This window comes from Pinus tabuliformis, chromosome J (assembly GCF_031772625.1).
Source record: "Pinus tabuliformis cultivar Carrire ecotype Pingquan chromosome J, CPIR1, whole genome shotgun sequence".
Taxonomy (NCBI): domain Eukaryota; kingdom Viridiplantae; phylum Streptophyta; class Pinopsida; order Pinales; family Pinaceae; genus Pinus; species Pinus tabuliformis.
Genome location: NC_142295.1, coordinates 211,374,129 through 211,391,038, shown reverse-complemented (window position 1 = coordinate 211,391,038; position 16,910 = coordinate 211,374,129).

Sequence of the window (16,910 nt, the reverse complement as noted above, 5' to 3'; positions counted from 1 at the left end):
TACCACTAGAGGGGAAACTCACCTGATTCTACTTCCCATATACACAAATTTCACAGAAATCAAAGTCCAGAGAGCTATTACTCATACCTTCTACCATACCTTTATCGCGAAGTATTCGAAGGCCCTTATCTCCAATATGTCTAAGCATTTGATGCCACAACATGGTCTTTTCTCTAGAGACCACTAGATTTTCAGCTCCACTTTCAGGAACCACAAAACTGTTGCACCCATCAACAACAGTGCTACCTTGCAGCTTGTACAAAGTTCCAATATGAACTCCTCGCATCAATACCAGTGCTCCCCGAACCATATTGCAGGTATCTTTCTTGAACATTGTTTTTACACTTTCATCATCCAACTTTCTTACAGAAATCATATTTCTAGCCAATGCAGGAATATGTAGAACACACGGAAGTGTTCTAACCGTTCCACCTTGCAGCTTCAACTTTACTTTTCCATGACCAATGGTTCTAGCCTTCCTATCATCCCCTAAGAAGAAATCACCACCATCATATTTCTCATACTCGCAGAACCACTCTCTATGGGGAGTGAAGTGAAAGGATGCACCTGAGTCAATCAACCATGCCTCATGATCTACATGTGTACTTGAAGAAGCCAAGTACACATCCCCACCTTCATCTGAGGTGGTTTTCGCCTCTACAGAAAGAGCATCATCAGATCCCTTTCCTTTATCAGGAGCTTTATATATACAGTCCCTTTTGAAGTGCCCTTCCTTTCCACATTTCCAGCACATCACCTTTACAAATTTTCATGGAGATTTAGATCTTCCTCTAGATTTAGATCTCCCACTCGATGACTTATTTTTGTTTTTTTTTCTGGGACCATCCTCGTATAGACTAGGAATCACCATTCTAGCTCTCCATATTTTTCCATCTCATCTCCTCTGTTAGCAAGGCTGAGACTATTTCATCAAACTGCAAGGCAGTTGAATTGCTACCTATTGCAATAACTAGACTATCCCATGAATCTCGTAGAGAACACAACAAACTAATGCACTTATCTTTATCTGAAATTTTAATCTCAATAGATGCTAACTGACTTACCACAATATTAAATGCATTCAGATGCTCTGTCACCGAGTCTCCATCTTTCATCCTCAGGTTATATAGCTTTTTCTGTAAGAATAGTTTATTCACCAGAGACTTAGATTGGTACAAAGTCCCTAACTTCTCCCACAAATCCTTTGCCATAGCTTCCCTTGATACATTCAACAATACTGAATCTGAGACACACAATCGTATTGTGATTTTTGCCTTCTGATCCAATTTCTTCCATTCTTCATTGGACACTCCCGTTGGTTTAGTACTTAGATCTACCGTGATCCACTGATATTTATCCACCAACAGATCCTCCATCTTGAGATTCTACAACTCAAAACTCTGACCATTAAATTTCTCGATCTCTATCTTTCCACTTCTTGCCATATTATTTTACCACCAGAATCGATCTCACAGATCTCCCACTGAATAGGGTTTACCATAGGCCTGAGCAAAACCCCTTAACAACAAAGGCATCCCCTTGAAGAAAAAATAACTCTGATACCAAATGTAGGTTTTAACCCTGTACATAAATTACCTGCATACGAATTCTAAAACACAGAAAATAAACAATGCGAGAGCATAACACATAAAAGACATATATACAGAGATTTTCCCTTGGATCCCAAAACGAGGATTTCTAGCTTGATTTTTCATTATTTTCCTTTCAATGTTATAATACATATTTATACATGCCAAAGCATCCAATACCATGGATCGAAAACCATCGTGTCCAATACCATGGACCAAAAACCATCACGTCCAAAAAACATGTGCGAAAATAATGCACAAAAACGTAGGTGGGTCCGCCCAACCTAACATAGGGTCCAAAACCAAAATTTTCTGGGGTGCTACCCTAGACCCCATAAAGTGGGGTTACGGGCATGCCTCAAACCCCCTGTGACCCCTCCCCACTACATAATCGGTGCAACGAAGGGGGGATCCGCCTCCCCTCTAACCCCCTAGTTAACTACATGGGCTAGTCGTGGAAAGAATATAACACAACCCAACAACAATTATATGAATCTTGTTGTTAATGTATTGCATGTGTTGTTAATGCTATCACCCTCCATGTCAACTTCTCTGCCAAACATCAGACAAACCTTTCACTTGAACCTTGCTATAGCAACTGTCACACTTGTCTCAGACTAATCCATGAGTGTTGTACATGTTATCTTACCTTGTATGATGTAACTGCCGCATCCGAGTGGACTGCTCCACCGGAAGCTGTGCATGTCCTTTTTGTTGTGTACTCCTAGCCAAGTTGGGACTGATCCCTTTCAACCTGGAACTCACCTTCACCTCCTTCCCCTTTCGAAGTGTTGTGACCTCTCATACACCTTCCTTGACTCACTACATCAGTCACACCCTTGCTGCTCACAGAGTTATTCTACTTACCTCTATGCAACACCATGGTGAAGACATTACCTTACGACCCATTGATGGGATTCCTACACCAAATGGTCTGAGGTCTAATTGGGACTTCTTACCGGGGAGATCCCCTTGACATGTTGGTGCAACACCGTCAACAGGGCCCTATCTTTATTTATACTTTCACTCTCAAGACTTTCTATTTCATTCACACTTTATTTCTTTCTTTCAGAAGTATATATATATATATATATATATATATATATATATATATATATATATATATATATATATATATATATATATAACTTTAATTTATATTTTGGTAAGGAAAAATAAAACTCTTATTTATACAACAATATAGGATTCTAATTGAGGCTAGATGCTCATTCTACAATCCAATATGAAGGGATGTGTAAGTTTGTCCGCCCATCAGTTCCACTTTAAAATAAAAATAAAAGTTAAAATTATGTTCTAAATAGAAAAATAATTTAAGATATGTGAGTAAGATGTTTAAATCTCATAATTTGGTTATTGATAAAATATTTTAAGACGAATTAATATTGACATATACTTAACTAGAAATTGCACCAGATGTTGCAAAGGAAACACCACAAGGCATAAATTTGAGAAGCATCATGACATATTAAGATAATTGAAGATAAAAATTAGTAAACAAAATGTTATTCAATTGTGTTAAATCATAAGCATCAGTTTCATGTGAGCTATTAAATCCCTGAAAGTGTCCATAGTCAGTGGCATATCTCTGAAGTGATAATTCATTCAACAGTGGAGAAAATCTTGGAGGTCCTTATGACCCAACTGAGATTTTATAATCCTCACCATATCCATAAATTTTCCTATAAGTTTAAGTATATCTTCTGTTTCATGTCAGTTTTTTGGAAAAAATTAAGAATTGCTTCATGTTAGTTTTTTTTTTTCGAAAAATGAAGAATTTCTTACTTTGACAGTAATCTTCTTGGAAATGTTAATATTCAGGCAACATACGGTGGTGTATGGAACAGAGGAATATTATGTAAATCATCCATATAAATACAACATAACTTTTAAGCAAAATCTTACTACAAATCTTATTATGATCCAAACTCATTAAAATTCAAGGTTTAAAAAGAGGTGTTTGTTGCCATGTAAAAAGCATTCTAGTATTCCTTGTAATTTTCCTGTGTAGTTGAACCCTGAGTTAACCGATCCCCAATATCATTTCTACATAACTATCCCCATTTTATTTTTATGTTACCAGATAATAAGTGTACAGGAGACATGTTTTCCTTTTCCTTTATGTTTTATTTTAGTACAAAAAAGGATATTCTCTAATTCAATAGATTGTATGAATCTGGCCAGTGGAGGATTCCTGAAGCCATAATGAATTGTCCTTGATCTGGGTATGAAACTATGCGAGTCACCTATTATATTGACACTTGTCTATCTATCTCAATAATATTTTCGCTAATCCAGGTTATGCAGAGTCAAACCTTGAAATACTGAAGCTTGTTACTATGATGCAAGACACCAATGTAGAATTGGAGACATATGGCCCTTTTTTCACCACTGTAAATTCTTCATGACCATTCTTCGAGTCATATTTCTTCCATGGAACTCATATCCAACTTGTTGACCATTTTCCACAATGCTAGTCTCTGATTCTCAAATTTTGAAAAAAAAATCAATGCTGTCATAGTAATCAATAATCCACCATAGAGTTAATCATCGAATTTTGGGTTTGAAGGCTTGTAGAGACTTGCAGAATGTTAACACTTGATGTTTCTCTCTCTTCATTCCGCGAGGTCTTTATAGGATTGCATTATAGAAACCAGTTCTTTTGCATCTGAATAAAGAAGAACACATAATAGAAACTTGTGGCACCATTCCAACAACAAAAATTAAATTTAGTTGTGTTTCCAATTCATGCAAAGTAGCCAAAGCATGGAAATTTTGTGTTTGTAAAACTATGAGCTTTGGAAGAGCCATAGATGCATCTCTTGAACAATACTACACTTGGTAGACCCAAAATGACCTATGAAAATTCACTATGTTAATTGGACGTGTGACAAGCCTCATGTTTGGTATTCAAACAACTCATCTCTAATTCCACCAAACTTGAAAAATATTGATGCGATCCCTGCCTTTGTTTCCTAAAAATTCTCAAATACATTCGTATCCTTAGTGGCTGCCAAAGCATGTTTCGATTGTTTCAGGCATATATATATATATATATATGATTGCATGTGTCATCATCTTCAAGAAAATACCACACATAGAGCATGGTGTTCACTTCTTAAACTAAATATAAGAAATGAAGAAATTGCATCTAAGATCTTGTGGGAACACTATGCAACTATAGACAAATCAAAACCTTACCCTCACTTGTAATGAAAGATGTTGAGGTCTTCCATGGTGACTTTTGACAATGACCTATGAAACTCCCAACCTGTTATTTGTAAACATAGTTTGCAAGGTATGATAATGAAGTGTGGGGTGCATTTCTTTAATCAACATTTTTATTTCCAATGGAAGATCATCAACCCCATGAAGAACAATATACAAAGAACTGATACTATTTTTAAAATTAGGTGATTAATGTTGAGCAGTAAAAGGGTCTTTTTAACCTCTATTTACCCTACATTAATTGTCATTCCAGGTACGATTTTTTATCTCAAGAGTGTACTCAGTCTAAGGCGGTCACTTGTTCAAGAGTAATGCTAGCAGTATAGTGCTTTACAAAAGTAAATAAATGTTGGAAACAAACTCTCAATGTAATGGCAAGAAACTTAAATTATTTGCAACTAAATCAAGAAACTACAACAATCATCAGTTAAGGATGCAGCAATGATAACTCTTTCCCCTGTAAACTGATGTAAATGAAAACCAATCAAAGGAAAGATCTCCAATCTGGGAACTAGACAACAGTAGTTAATGTTCGCTACAGTTGTAGATATTTCTATTCACACTAAATAAAATACTTGAAATGACAATTCAATTAACAGAAAAGGAACAACAACTAATCTCTTGAAAAGATCGAACAACAAAGCTTAATATACAAGAATGAATTAAGCAGCAATCTTGACTAAAAGGAATTGAACAACAACCTTTAACTAATAAATGAATTGAACAACAATCTAAGAAAGGAACAACAAACCTAAGTAAGTGTACGAAATATTGAACAACAAAATTAATCAAATGTAAACATACAACGACTATAGAATCAGTAATCTTAGTATAGCATAATGAGTATTGACCACAATTATAAAGGAATGGCAATTGCAGTTGTAATAGAACATTAATGGAATGAACAACAATCACAATTGTAAGTAAATCGTAGCTAAATGAACAGCAATATCAATCTGCAATTGAACAACAATGTCCGAATTAGACAGTGCGATACTATTTCAGAATGAACATCATAACATTTCCAATTGCAAATAATAATCTTGCTATTTCAATTACAAATTTGGTATAACAGAGCAAGTCAATGAAAAGTTAAGGAATAGAAGATTACTGAATAAAGCTAATTTAAAGGAAATCAAACCACACACGACTGTAATCAGAAAATAATGATACAAAAAGCAAGTGATCCACTAGAGCCGGGCCCTTAGCCACTAGGGACGCACTACTGCGGTTACTCCAGGATCACATAACGAAACAACAATTAAGTTATGTATTAATCATAAAAACAAAGTTACAACTGTCACTCTTTAAAGAGAGTCGATTATCAAAGTTCAAATTACAAGAGAAAATTCTATAAAACAAAAATAGTTCATCATTTGGGATAGCAACATTGTCCCTTTTTATAATGGCCAGGAGGAAATATAAAAAATGCAAAGAAGTCTTGAGGCAGCGATCCCTCAGGATCAAAGGATCCTGAGGGATTTGCCATATCTTTAATCTTCAGTTATCTTTTCATCCTCTTGCGCTGATACCACGTTTCTTCTTCATTTTCCTGGCCCATGTTCTCTGATCTTGATTTCCTTATCTGGATGTGGTTTCTTGTCAAAGGGACAACAGTTGGTCCTGCTTTGTCTTTTCCTCCGGAATGGCGATTTTCCATTTTCTTCACTTTCTGCATAGAAAAAGACAATAATTAATCATTTTACATCAATCACAAATCCCCTTAATTCAATCATAATCCTTTAGCATATGACCATCTTAGAATGTAAAGAAGTTATGATTTAAAGGAAAAGATAAAGAAATAAGTGGTAATTACATACCCTTTCCAATGCTCAACGTACCCCCTACTTACCCTTTTTCATTCCCTCATGAAAACATTGTAATTGAAATGCAAGGTAGTTAGGGAATAGGCTAGAGAAGGATTTTCATGTAGTGGCCTAAAACCATGATTTCTAGCTAAGACTTAAAAAATATGCCCTGTCTGACCTTCAGGAAATTCACATAAGGCTCTATACCTTGGTTCAGGATACCAGATGATTTGACTTCGAAATCTACAGCTTAACAAAGACGAACCTTCTCTCAAGATGAGGTCACTATAGGTAACCGAGCGATCAGTAGTTAGTTTAAAAATTTCATAATTGAATGGCTCTTTGTCTTGGATATTCCAATTGGAAGTCTGGTATCGGAACTTGGCTACTGCTATGGCAAGGTCTTTGATGGCTAGGAAGTATTCTACCCCTTGTTGGAAAATTGCTGTGTGAATAGGTCCTAATGTTTGGATCACACCTTTCTTACTCATTAAGCTTCTATGCTTATTCCATAGTTGCATTGCGTTTCTAGGTTCACCCCTTACCCAAAGATCTAACCCATTCTCCTATCTCTGGAAGGTATTGTAGACTTTAAGCCAGTTTATCTGGTTAATAGCAAAAGAGATGAATACCTAAAGCTGGATATCACCCACAAAAGGGCTAGGGTTCTTTTCCGTTTCTTCGTCCAACACAAGATTATGTAAATAGAAATCACATAGCAATCACTGGACTTTAACCCCATAATGCTTACAACAATTTATGAAGTCATCAATAGTTTTTATCTCTATAGGCACCCATGCCTTGACAGCCTTAATTTTCAATTGTAAATATCTTTCCATAAAAAACAAAGCATAGTTTTTGGCAGGTGCCCCACATGCTAGAACATCAATATATGAGAAATACAGGTATCCATTTGATTCATAACTGTGTCTAGTCTATTGGTTACCTTTTTAACTTTTTCCTCTGCCCTTCGCCATCTATCGAAGGCCTTTCTCTCTGATGCATTGATGTTCTTTACCTGCTGCTGTAACTTCTGATATTTCTCCTGAGGAACAGTTTCCTCTGTGAGCTTTTCTATCGTTTGTTGGGCCTGTGCCAGATCTTTTTGAAGTTTCACTATCCTCGGGTCACTATCCATCATGACATTTTTGGGTTGGAGATCTACCTGGATCTCCTTATTGCGACACTTGGTTCTTATAGTCTGTGTTTCCTTCTCCTGAACTGTCTGTTCGATTGTGATGCTAGAGGAAAATGCCTCTGTCTAGATGTCCTTATTACAGACTGGTGTGCTTTCTGTTTGGGATTCTGCATTTGTAACACTCACATGCTGTTCCTTGCAGTCCTGAATGATAATGGGTTTGACTTGGGTCCTTTTGATATTTCCTTTTATGGGATTTTTCCTTGGTGTCTGCATGCTTTTCTCCAAGGATTCTTTTTGAGATTTTCTCCATTTTTAGGACCCTTATTTGTTGTCGAAGTTGTTTAATTACATTTAGCAATCTATGTTGTTCCTTTCGTAACATTTTGATTTCATTTGTTTCCTTTTAAGGAACAACTATTTCTTTTCTTGGGCTTGGGCCTTGTTCTTCAGGGATTGTACCCTCGCCTTGGCCAATTTTCATGTTTCCTTCTTGGAACACTTCTTCAGTGTTCTCATCCTACTAATTAGGTTTTTCAGGGGTGAAAACCTTGGGTTGGTCTGCTGTCTCCAGGGTAGCTTCTTCTTCTACTTCTTCTTCATCGAGCATTTCTTTGGGTGTACTTTGACTGTGAGCAGAGTGTTCCTAAGATTGTCCTTCTTCTTCCTCCTCATCACCCATCTCCTTAGATGCACTCTTATCATGAGTAGAGTGTTCCTGGGATTTTCCTTCTTCTTCCTCCTCATCACACATCTCCTCAGATGCACCCTTATCATGAGCAGAGTGTTCCCGCAACCCTTCTTCGGTATCAAGGTTGAGTGGGCTGTGGGGTTGGACATATTCGCTCATATTGTCCAAAATTTGCGCCAATTCATTTTCTTGCAGAGGGTTTTGCAATGGGCTTTCGATGGGTTGCTCTGCTTCCTCCCCTTCTTCCTGACTGGAGTGCTCATTTTCCTCTTCCAGTTCCTCTTCTTCATTTTCTTCTAATTCTTCTTCATTTTCCCTTCCTTCCAATTGTGGGGGTTGCTCATCCTCTGAGTCATGTATTTCTACAGGCTGGGTACTGTTTCCTTGGGAATTCCCCAACATTCCTCTGCTTCTCCCGAACCTGACAGATTGTCTTCTTTTCTGCGGTCTAATTGATGTGCTAGCAATGTTTTTTTTTTGGGGGGGGGGGGCTGGCAAGGCCAATCCCCCATCTATTGAGAAAATCAATTCTTCCCAACTACTCTGCTATTGGGCAAGACTGTAATTGACTATCAGCCGAATTAAACCGTGATGACTTACTACTAATTCTACATGACGAGATTTTCTTATACTTCGGGCAACATCATGCAATAAAAAATTTAAGTACGCGGGCAAATTCACAACATATTTTTGTTTTAATACAGCCAACAATTTGAGATGGCATGGTCTTACCACATATTTTCTGCCATCGCAAGTGATGTAGGTTTGGACAATTCTGGCCAATTCGGCCCAAGGCTCTCCCAAGGTTGCCGACAGGATTCCATTTCCTTTGACAGTAAGGTTCTGTCCTTTGTCCTAGAAGATGGTTATAGTGTCTTGTAGTCTCACATTTTCCAAGGTCCATACTGGTCCAACAGCTGGAAGTCCCGAAACTTTAGCAATTATCGCATCTGTTACTACTATTTGTATCCCCCTCACATGGAATGATGTTCCTATAGATTCTTTAGAAATTCAATGGCCACTGTCTCGTTATTCTATTGTAGATGGTTAAGGTAGGCAATCCATCCTGCCCTTGCTAAGATTTCACGTGCAGTGTCAGAGACCATTAACACCTGCGGTTTGTTGCAAATTGATCTGCCTCCCATTTTGTTCAAGCTTAGCACACTGTTAAAAAAAAAACATAGAGATAACGATGGAACAGTAAGTTGTTCAAACTTTAGCTCAATGTTAAAAAAACATAGAGATGATGATGGAACAACAAGCTGTTAAAACTTTAGCTCATTGTTGATTTTATAGAGAGAAAACTCAGAAATGGCATTGGAATAGCAAGCCATGCATATTGGGAAATACAATACTGTTAAACTTACTATTCCCGAGTTTTGATGGAGTCATAATACCTCTAAATAATGTGTTGACACATATGCCAGTGAATTATGGAGATCACCCGCGGGCCCCTGAAATGTGATAGGCCGTCCTCGGCCATCAAATAAATGAGCAGCATGCTGAACTATAGCCGTACAGGAAAATAAATGAACGATGTATAGATCCATGACATTTTTACAGAAATCAACAGATTATTGGAATCGAGGCTTACGATGGAAATCGTGAATAAATATGGAAATTCCGTGATATGATGCAAAAAATAGAGGATAGGGCAACTTGACGTAAGTAAAAGTTCTTATGCGGTCATTATCCACTTTACCCATTATGATTGATTTATAAATGATTTTCATGTATAAAATGCTCGAAAGGGTTATATAACATAATCAATTTTGAAATCAATATAAAGATATAAGAAGAAGGGTTTATAATGGCTACTGGTGTATGAAAAATATGACTTCAATACCATCAACAGAGCTCTGTTGCCCATAAGTGTCCATAACCTTGACAGAGTTTCTTATTTCACCCTTGGAACCATAGTCCTTTGTGTATGCCTAGGAAAGTGTTGTGCGATGTCAGAATGGAGGCCATTGTGCTGGCTTGGTGACCAGATGAATCACAATGCCATTCACTAGGAAGGAGTGAAAGGTGGGCAGGCTGGCTCATGATGAGACCTCTTGCTCCAAGCACTTTTTTATTTTTCTGATGTGCGTCTTGGATCATATCCCTGGTGTGGTGGCCATAGTGGGAATGCCACTTCACTTTCTTCCTTATGATCATGGTAGGCTGGCTCTTGATGAGACCCCCTATCCTTCATCTAACAAATCATGTTAGTAATCATATAGATATGTATTTTTTTTTTCTTCTTTTCTTTTATATAGCACTTTCCTATTTATATACAGAGGGTGGCTCAACAATCCTTAAGAGTAGGGATGGTGGAAGAAGTCTGAACATTTCAATAGAGGAAAATATGCCCTTATTCTTATTCAATAATAATGATCAAAGAGAATTATGAGGATTTAGAAAGAACCATGATGATAAAAGTAATCAATCAAATTGGTGTTAGTGAAAATAAAGACAACAAAGTGATATGAATAGTTGTGTCCTTTCCTCTTTTCTTTTATCTTATTCAAAGAAATTTCTCTAAAGATAATGATTTTTATTTAGTTTGCTGATTTCAGTATCTTCTAGTTTTTGTATGCTTGCATAAATGTATAGCTGTGCCTTAAATGAGCATCATTCACAAAAATCCTCTAAATGATGAAACACACACACACAAATAGAAAAAAACTGCTCTCAAAAAGTGTTGTTCTTTAGATGGAATCGCTGTTGTGCCTTACTAGGGACAGCAAAAGAACATTTTCACACAAAACCATGGTTCCTTTAAGAGGAACAACAAGCAAAAGAAAAAAACATACTTGAAACTATTGTTCCTTAAGAGGAACAATAGTTGTTTCTTATTTGGAAACAACAAATAAAGCAAGCGCGAAATAAAATACTGCTTCCTTTAGCGGAACAACCTAAGATCATTTGAAATCGAAACTGTTGCTCCTTTGGATGGAACGACCAAAAGGAAAAAAATGTGAGCGCTATTCATTTAAAAGGAATGGAAAAACAATCTGGCGGAAGTGTTGTTCCTTCAGAAAGGAATAGCAAAAATATGGAGACACCGTTCCTTCAGAAACGAAAAACAAAAACAAAAGTGTTGTTCCTTCGGAAAGGAACAACAAAAAAATGAAAGTGTTGTTCCTTGGGAAAGGAACAACAGAAAATGAAAGTGATGTTCCTTTGGAAAGGACAGCAAAAAACGAAAGTGTTGTTCCTTCGGAAATGAATAGCAAAAAATGAAAGTGTTGCTCCTTCGGAAAGGAATAGCGAAAGTGTTGTTCCTTTGGAAAGGAACGACAAAAATACAGAAGTGTTGTTCCTTCAGAAAGGAACAACAAAAGGTAAAAGTGTTGTTCCTTCGAAAAGGAATAACAAAAAGGCGGAAATGTTGTTCCTTCGGAAAGGAACAACAAAATGCAAAAGTGATGTTCCTTCGGAAAGGAACAACAAAACAACAAAAATGTTGTTCCTTTAGAAAGGAACAAGAAAATGCAAAAGTGCTGTTCCTTCGGAAAGGAACAACAAAATGGTAAAAATGCTATTCCTTCGGAAAGGAACAACAAAATGCAAAAGTGCTATTCCTTCGGAAAGGAACAGCAAAACGGCGAAAATTCTTTTCCTTCAGAAAGGAACAACAAAATGAAAAGGTGTTGTTCCTTTAGAAAGGAACAACAAAATGGTGAAAATTCTATTCCTTCGGAAAGGAATAGCAAAATGCAAAAGTGATATTACTTCAGAAAAGAATAGAAAAATGTAAAAAAAAGTGCATAAATGCAAAACTCTGTATAGAAAATAATTTATACAAGCAGAAAAGAAAAAGTTATGTAAAAAAAATAATGAAATTACTTAGTGAACCAATTTCGAGGAAGAATTATTTTCCTTAGCAAGAATCTTCATATCAGAATCTTCCTGGAGTTGCTAGTAGAAGGATTCCCGAGTAAGCAGTTTATGGTACAGTCGCACTCGGTGGCCATTTGCTTTAAAGGTATGTCCAGATCCGTCAATAGTAGTCAAAGTAATGGTGCCATTGTCTTGCACTTTCTGGATTTCATACAGTCCAAGCCATCGAGTTTGAAGTTTTCCTGGAAAATCCTGAAACCTGGAATTGTATAGGAGTGCCCAATATCCTTCGTGGAAGATTTTCTTTTTGATCAGGGAATTGTGCCATTTTGCTCTTTGTGCAGTGTGTTGAAGAGCCGAGAGCCTAATTTCATCTAGCTTGTTAATTTGCTGTAATTTGTTAGTATGGGCCTCATTTAAATCTAGATCGATCTGCTGTGTTGTTCTTAACATTTGTATTTCAAACTCTATTGAAAAGATGGGTTCCTTTCCAAATACTAGCTGATATGGTGAATAACCGGTGGTGTTTCTCCATGTTGTTCGATATGCCCACAAGGCTTCTGGTAATCTTGAAGCCCAATCATGCCTGTGTGACGCGATGGTTTTTGTCAATATTACCTCTATCACTTTATTCATGCTCTCTACTTGGCCATTTGCCTGTGGGTGATACGGAGTGGTAATTTTGTGCTGAATGTGATAATTTTTTAATGTTGTAGTGATTTTATTACCTACAAACTGTGGTCCTCCGTCCATGATTATGTCCCTTGGGAGGCCATATTGCACAAATATTTGGAACAAGAAATGAATCATAGAGTCTTCTGTAGCTCTTAGAAGTGCCTCTGCTTCAACCCATTTGGTACCATATTTTGTTGGTACTAGAATGTATGTTTTTTGATTTGATGATGGGTTGATTGGACCAACAAAATCGAGTGCCCAACGCTCAAATGGTTTGATTACTAGCTGTGGGTTTAAAGGCATTTCGTCGGACTGTCCAGGGCGTCTTTCTCTTTGGAAACTATCACAAGCTTCAACAAATTTCTTAGCATATTTAAAGATTATGGGCCAGTAATATCTTGTTTACAAAACCTTGTGACCGGTCCTTCAATCTGCAGAATGTCCACCACATAGTCCGTCATGACAAGCTTTTAGAATGTCAAATATTTCGTCTTCACGGACGCATCTTCTAATGTGCATAATTGCCCCTGTATGAAATAGGTAGCCCCCAATCCAAGAAAATCGGGTACTATGTTGCACAATCTGTTTTCATTCATTGGGGGTCAGATGCTTTGGTAGTTTGCCTACTGCTAAATAATTTGCAACATCAACATAGGTGTCTTGACAATAACAACAAATAAATGTTCATCTGGGAATTGATCTTCAACTGCTACTGCGTCCACTGGCTTCGACATTCGTGAGAGAAAATCAGCTATAGGATTCTCTTTCCCACGTCGATCTTTTATTGTGATGTCAAATTCCTGCAATAAGATCAGCCATCTTGTTACTCTACCATTTGTAATAGGTTTATTTGCTAAATATTTTATGGCAGAGTGATCCGTATATAAAATAACATGATATCCAGTGATATAATGCCTAAATTTATTTACAGCATGTATTACAGCTAAAAATTCTTTTTTAGTAACAATATAGTTTAGCTCAGCAGGAGACAAATTCTTGCTATTATAATAGATTGCATATGGTTTTTTTTCTTCTTCCTATCCAAGGATTGCTCCAATAGCTGTGCCTGAAGCATCTGATGAAATTTGAAATGGCAGGTCCCAATTTAGGCCTCTCAGCACTGAGGCTGTTGACACAAGATTTTTCAGATCCTCAAAAGCACAATTTTATTTATCTATCCAAACAAAATCAACATTCCCTGTCAGTGCGTATAGAGGTGAAGCTATTTGAGAAAAATGTTCTATGAATCTCCTATAGTAACCAGAAAATCGAAGGAAACTGCATACCTCTGTTTGTGTGGTAGGAGTAGGTATTAAGAAAATTATATGAATTTTGGCCAGATCTACCAGTGTTCCAGCCGCTCAGATATAATGACCTAGGATGAGCCCTTCAATCATCATCATATAACACTTTTCATGGCTCAAGCAGAGCCTGTTGGTGATACATCGTTGCAACACCTTTTCCAATGTGTCTAGTGCTAGCTCAAAATCATCTCTGTATGGTGTGAAATCATCCATATATACTTTGAGCCCTTCATTTATTAAATTTGAAAAGATACTGAGGATGGCCCTCTGAAATGTGGTAGGGGCATTGCATAGGCCGAAGGGTAGGACTTTGTAGGCAAATGTTCCCCAAGGATAGGTAAAAGTAGTTTTGTCCTGGTCTTCAAGGGCAATCTGAATCTGATTGTATCCATTGAAGCCATCCAAGAAAAAAAAGAATTTTTTTCCTACTAATGTGTCTAATACCCAATCAATGAATGGAAGGGGAAAGTGGTATTTCTGTGTTGCTTTGTTTAATTCTTTGTAATCTACACAAATCCTCCACTTTCCATTCTTCTTTGGCACCACTACTAGTGGAGAGACCCACTTGCTATCGGAGATTGGATAAACAAAGTTTACATCCAAAATTTTTTGTAATTCAGCTTTTACAATATCTCTCAGGTAAGGGTTAAGTCTCTCTTGGGGTTGGCGAACAGGTCTCACATCTTTTTCTGTATAAATATGGTGCGTACATAGTTGGGGATCAATTCCCTTCATGTCCCGATAATCACATGCAAAAACCTCCTTATATTTTCTTAGTAGTTGGACCAACTTTTCTTCTTGTTTAGGAGTCAGGTTATTATTGATTTTCAAGGTTTTTCCTGGCTCAATCTCTATAGTTTTGCTGTTTGAAACAGAGGTAGTGGGTATTGTTTGATCATGAGTGTCTTTGAGAGGATCTTCTTCTCATTCATTGTCAAATGCTGCCTCTATCATGTGACATTGTACATGTGATCTGGATTCAGATTGGTTAATGAATTTGTTAATAACATCATCCTCTGTTTGATCTTTGAAATCGAGGGCATCTTCTATGGTTAATGGGGATCTAATGTTTTCTGTGAGGTAGGATACAGGATGTTTGTTAGTTTTTATTATTGTCACGCTTGGCTGGGATGGAGGGTATAGAGCTAGATTATTGATGTTACTCCCTCTAGCTATGGTCATACTGCCTTGTCGGTAGCCAATGTAAGCATTAGTAGTCGCAAGCCAAGGTCTTCCTAAAATTAACGGGTGTCCATCGAGTCGGTTTTTGGGCTTGATTATCAGAAAGTATGCAGGATATTCCCAGGAATCTACTGATACCATTACATCGTGTAGTGTACCTTTTGGCCTAACTACTGATCGGTCAACCAGTTCTAAGAAGGTGGAGTTGGTTCTACTGATGTAATGCCCAGTTTTTGACAAGTGGTGGTTGTTAAAATATGAATTGCAGCCCCTAAATCAACTAGGGTATTTGAAAAGGTTTGCCTATTGATTTGCACTGTCACTATTGGATTTCCTGGGTCTTCATATCTGACAGGTGCTTCTCTCCCTAATAACAGATTAGATAGGGTGCCAACTACTTGGAATATTGGGTTATTTGTTATTCTCCTCCTTAGTTTTTTCATACATAATTCTTTGATGGTTTTTGCATATATTGGGATATCTTGGATTGCTTGGAGGAGTGGGATTTTTATATATAATTTTTTTAGTTCTCTCAGAATATCAAAGTCAGGATGTTCTATAGGGAATGGTATGATTAATAATTCTGGGAATGGGGGAGAAGATGTGGTTGCTTGGTCATGAGTTTGTTGTCTGACCACATCTTCTTCTTGTAATGGTTGTTCTGCGGGTAACTGATTTTAAACTTGAGCATGTTTATCTCCCTCGGTTTCTATAATGTGGCCAAACCTTAATTGAAGGTCGTTGCACTCAATTAGATCGGTTTCTAGTTCTAGTGTTTCAATTATTTGAACGGATTGAACCGGTCTATTATTTGGGTTCGAGTTGGGTTTGGTTGGGAGTAGTGGTCTTAAGTTGGACTGGGGATTTTGTTGTAGTGCATATGGTGTTGGCAGTGTAGGTTGAGGGAGTGGAATGGTTCCATCTGGCTGATTCATCGGTCTCTGCTAATTTGATTGCCAGGCTTGAATCTGCGAAGTGGGAGGGGACCATTGTGTTCGATATGCATTGCTTTGCCAATATGGTGGAGAGTAGGGAAAATTTGGCCAATTAGATTGGCTTGTTTGATTCAACCATGGTGGTGAGGGACATGGTTGTTGTGATCAGTTTGAAAAGGGAGGTTGATTTTGCCACATTGTATTATATTGGTGAGCATGATAGGCTGGAAAGAAGAATATGGATCAGAGGACATACCTGATTGTCGCGACTGCCATTGACGACGCTGATTAAGTAGGTACACACCAGTTCTGATTCTTCTTCCGCTTCTTTGTATATTGCTTTCAAACCAGGAAGTGAGGGGAAATATTTTGTGGAGTGATATTTTGTACAGATAGCATAGAATTGAACTGCATCTAGTGGGCACTCCTTGTGGCTGTGTTTTTTCTGCATTTGGGGCAGAATATTGCCATGTTTTGCTCTGCTTTTGCTTGTTTTTGTTTCGCTTGCATAATA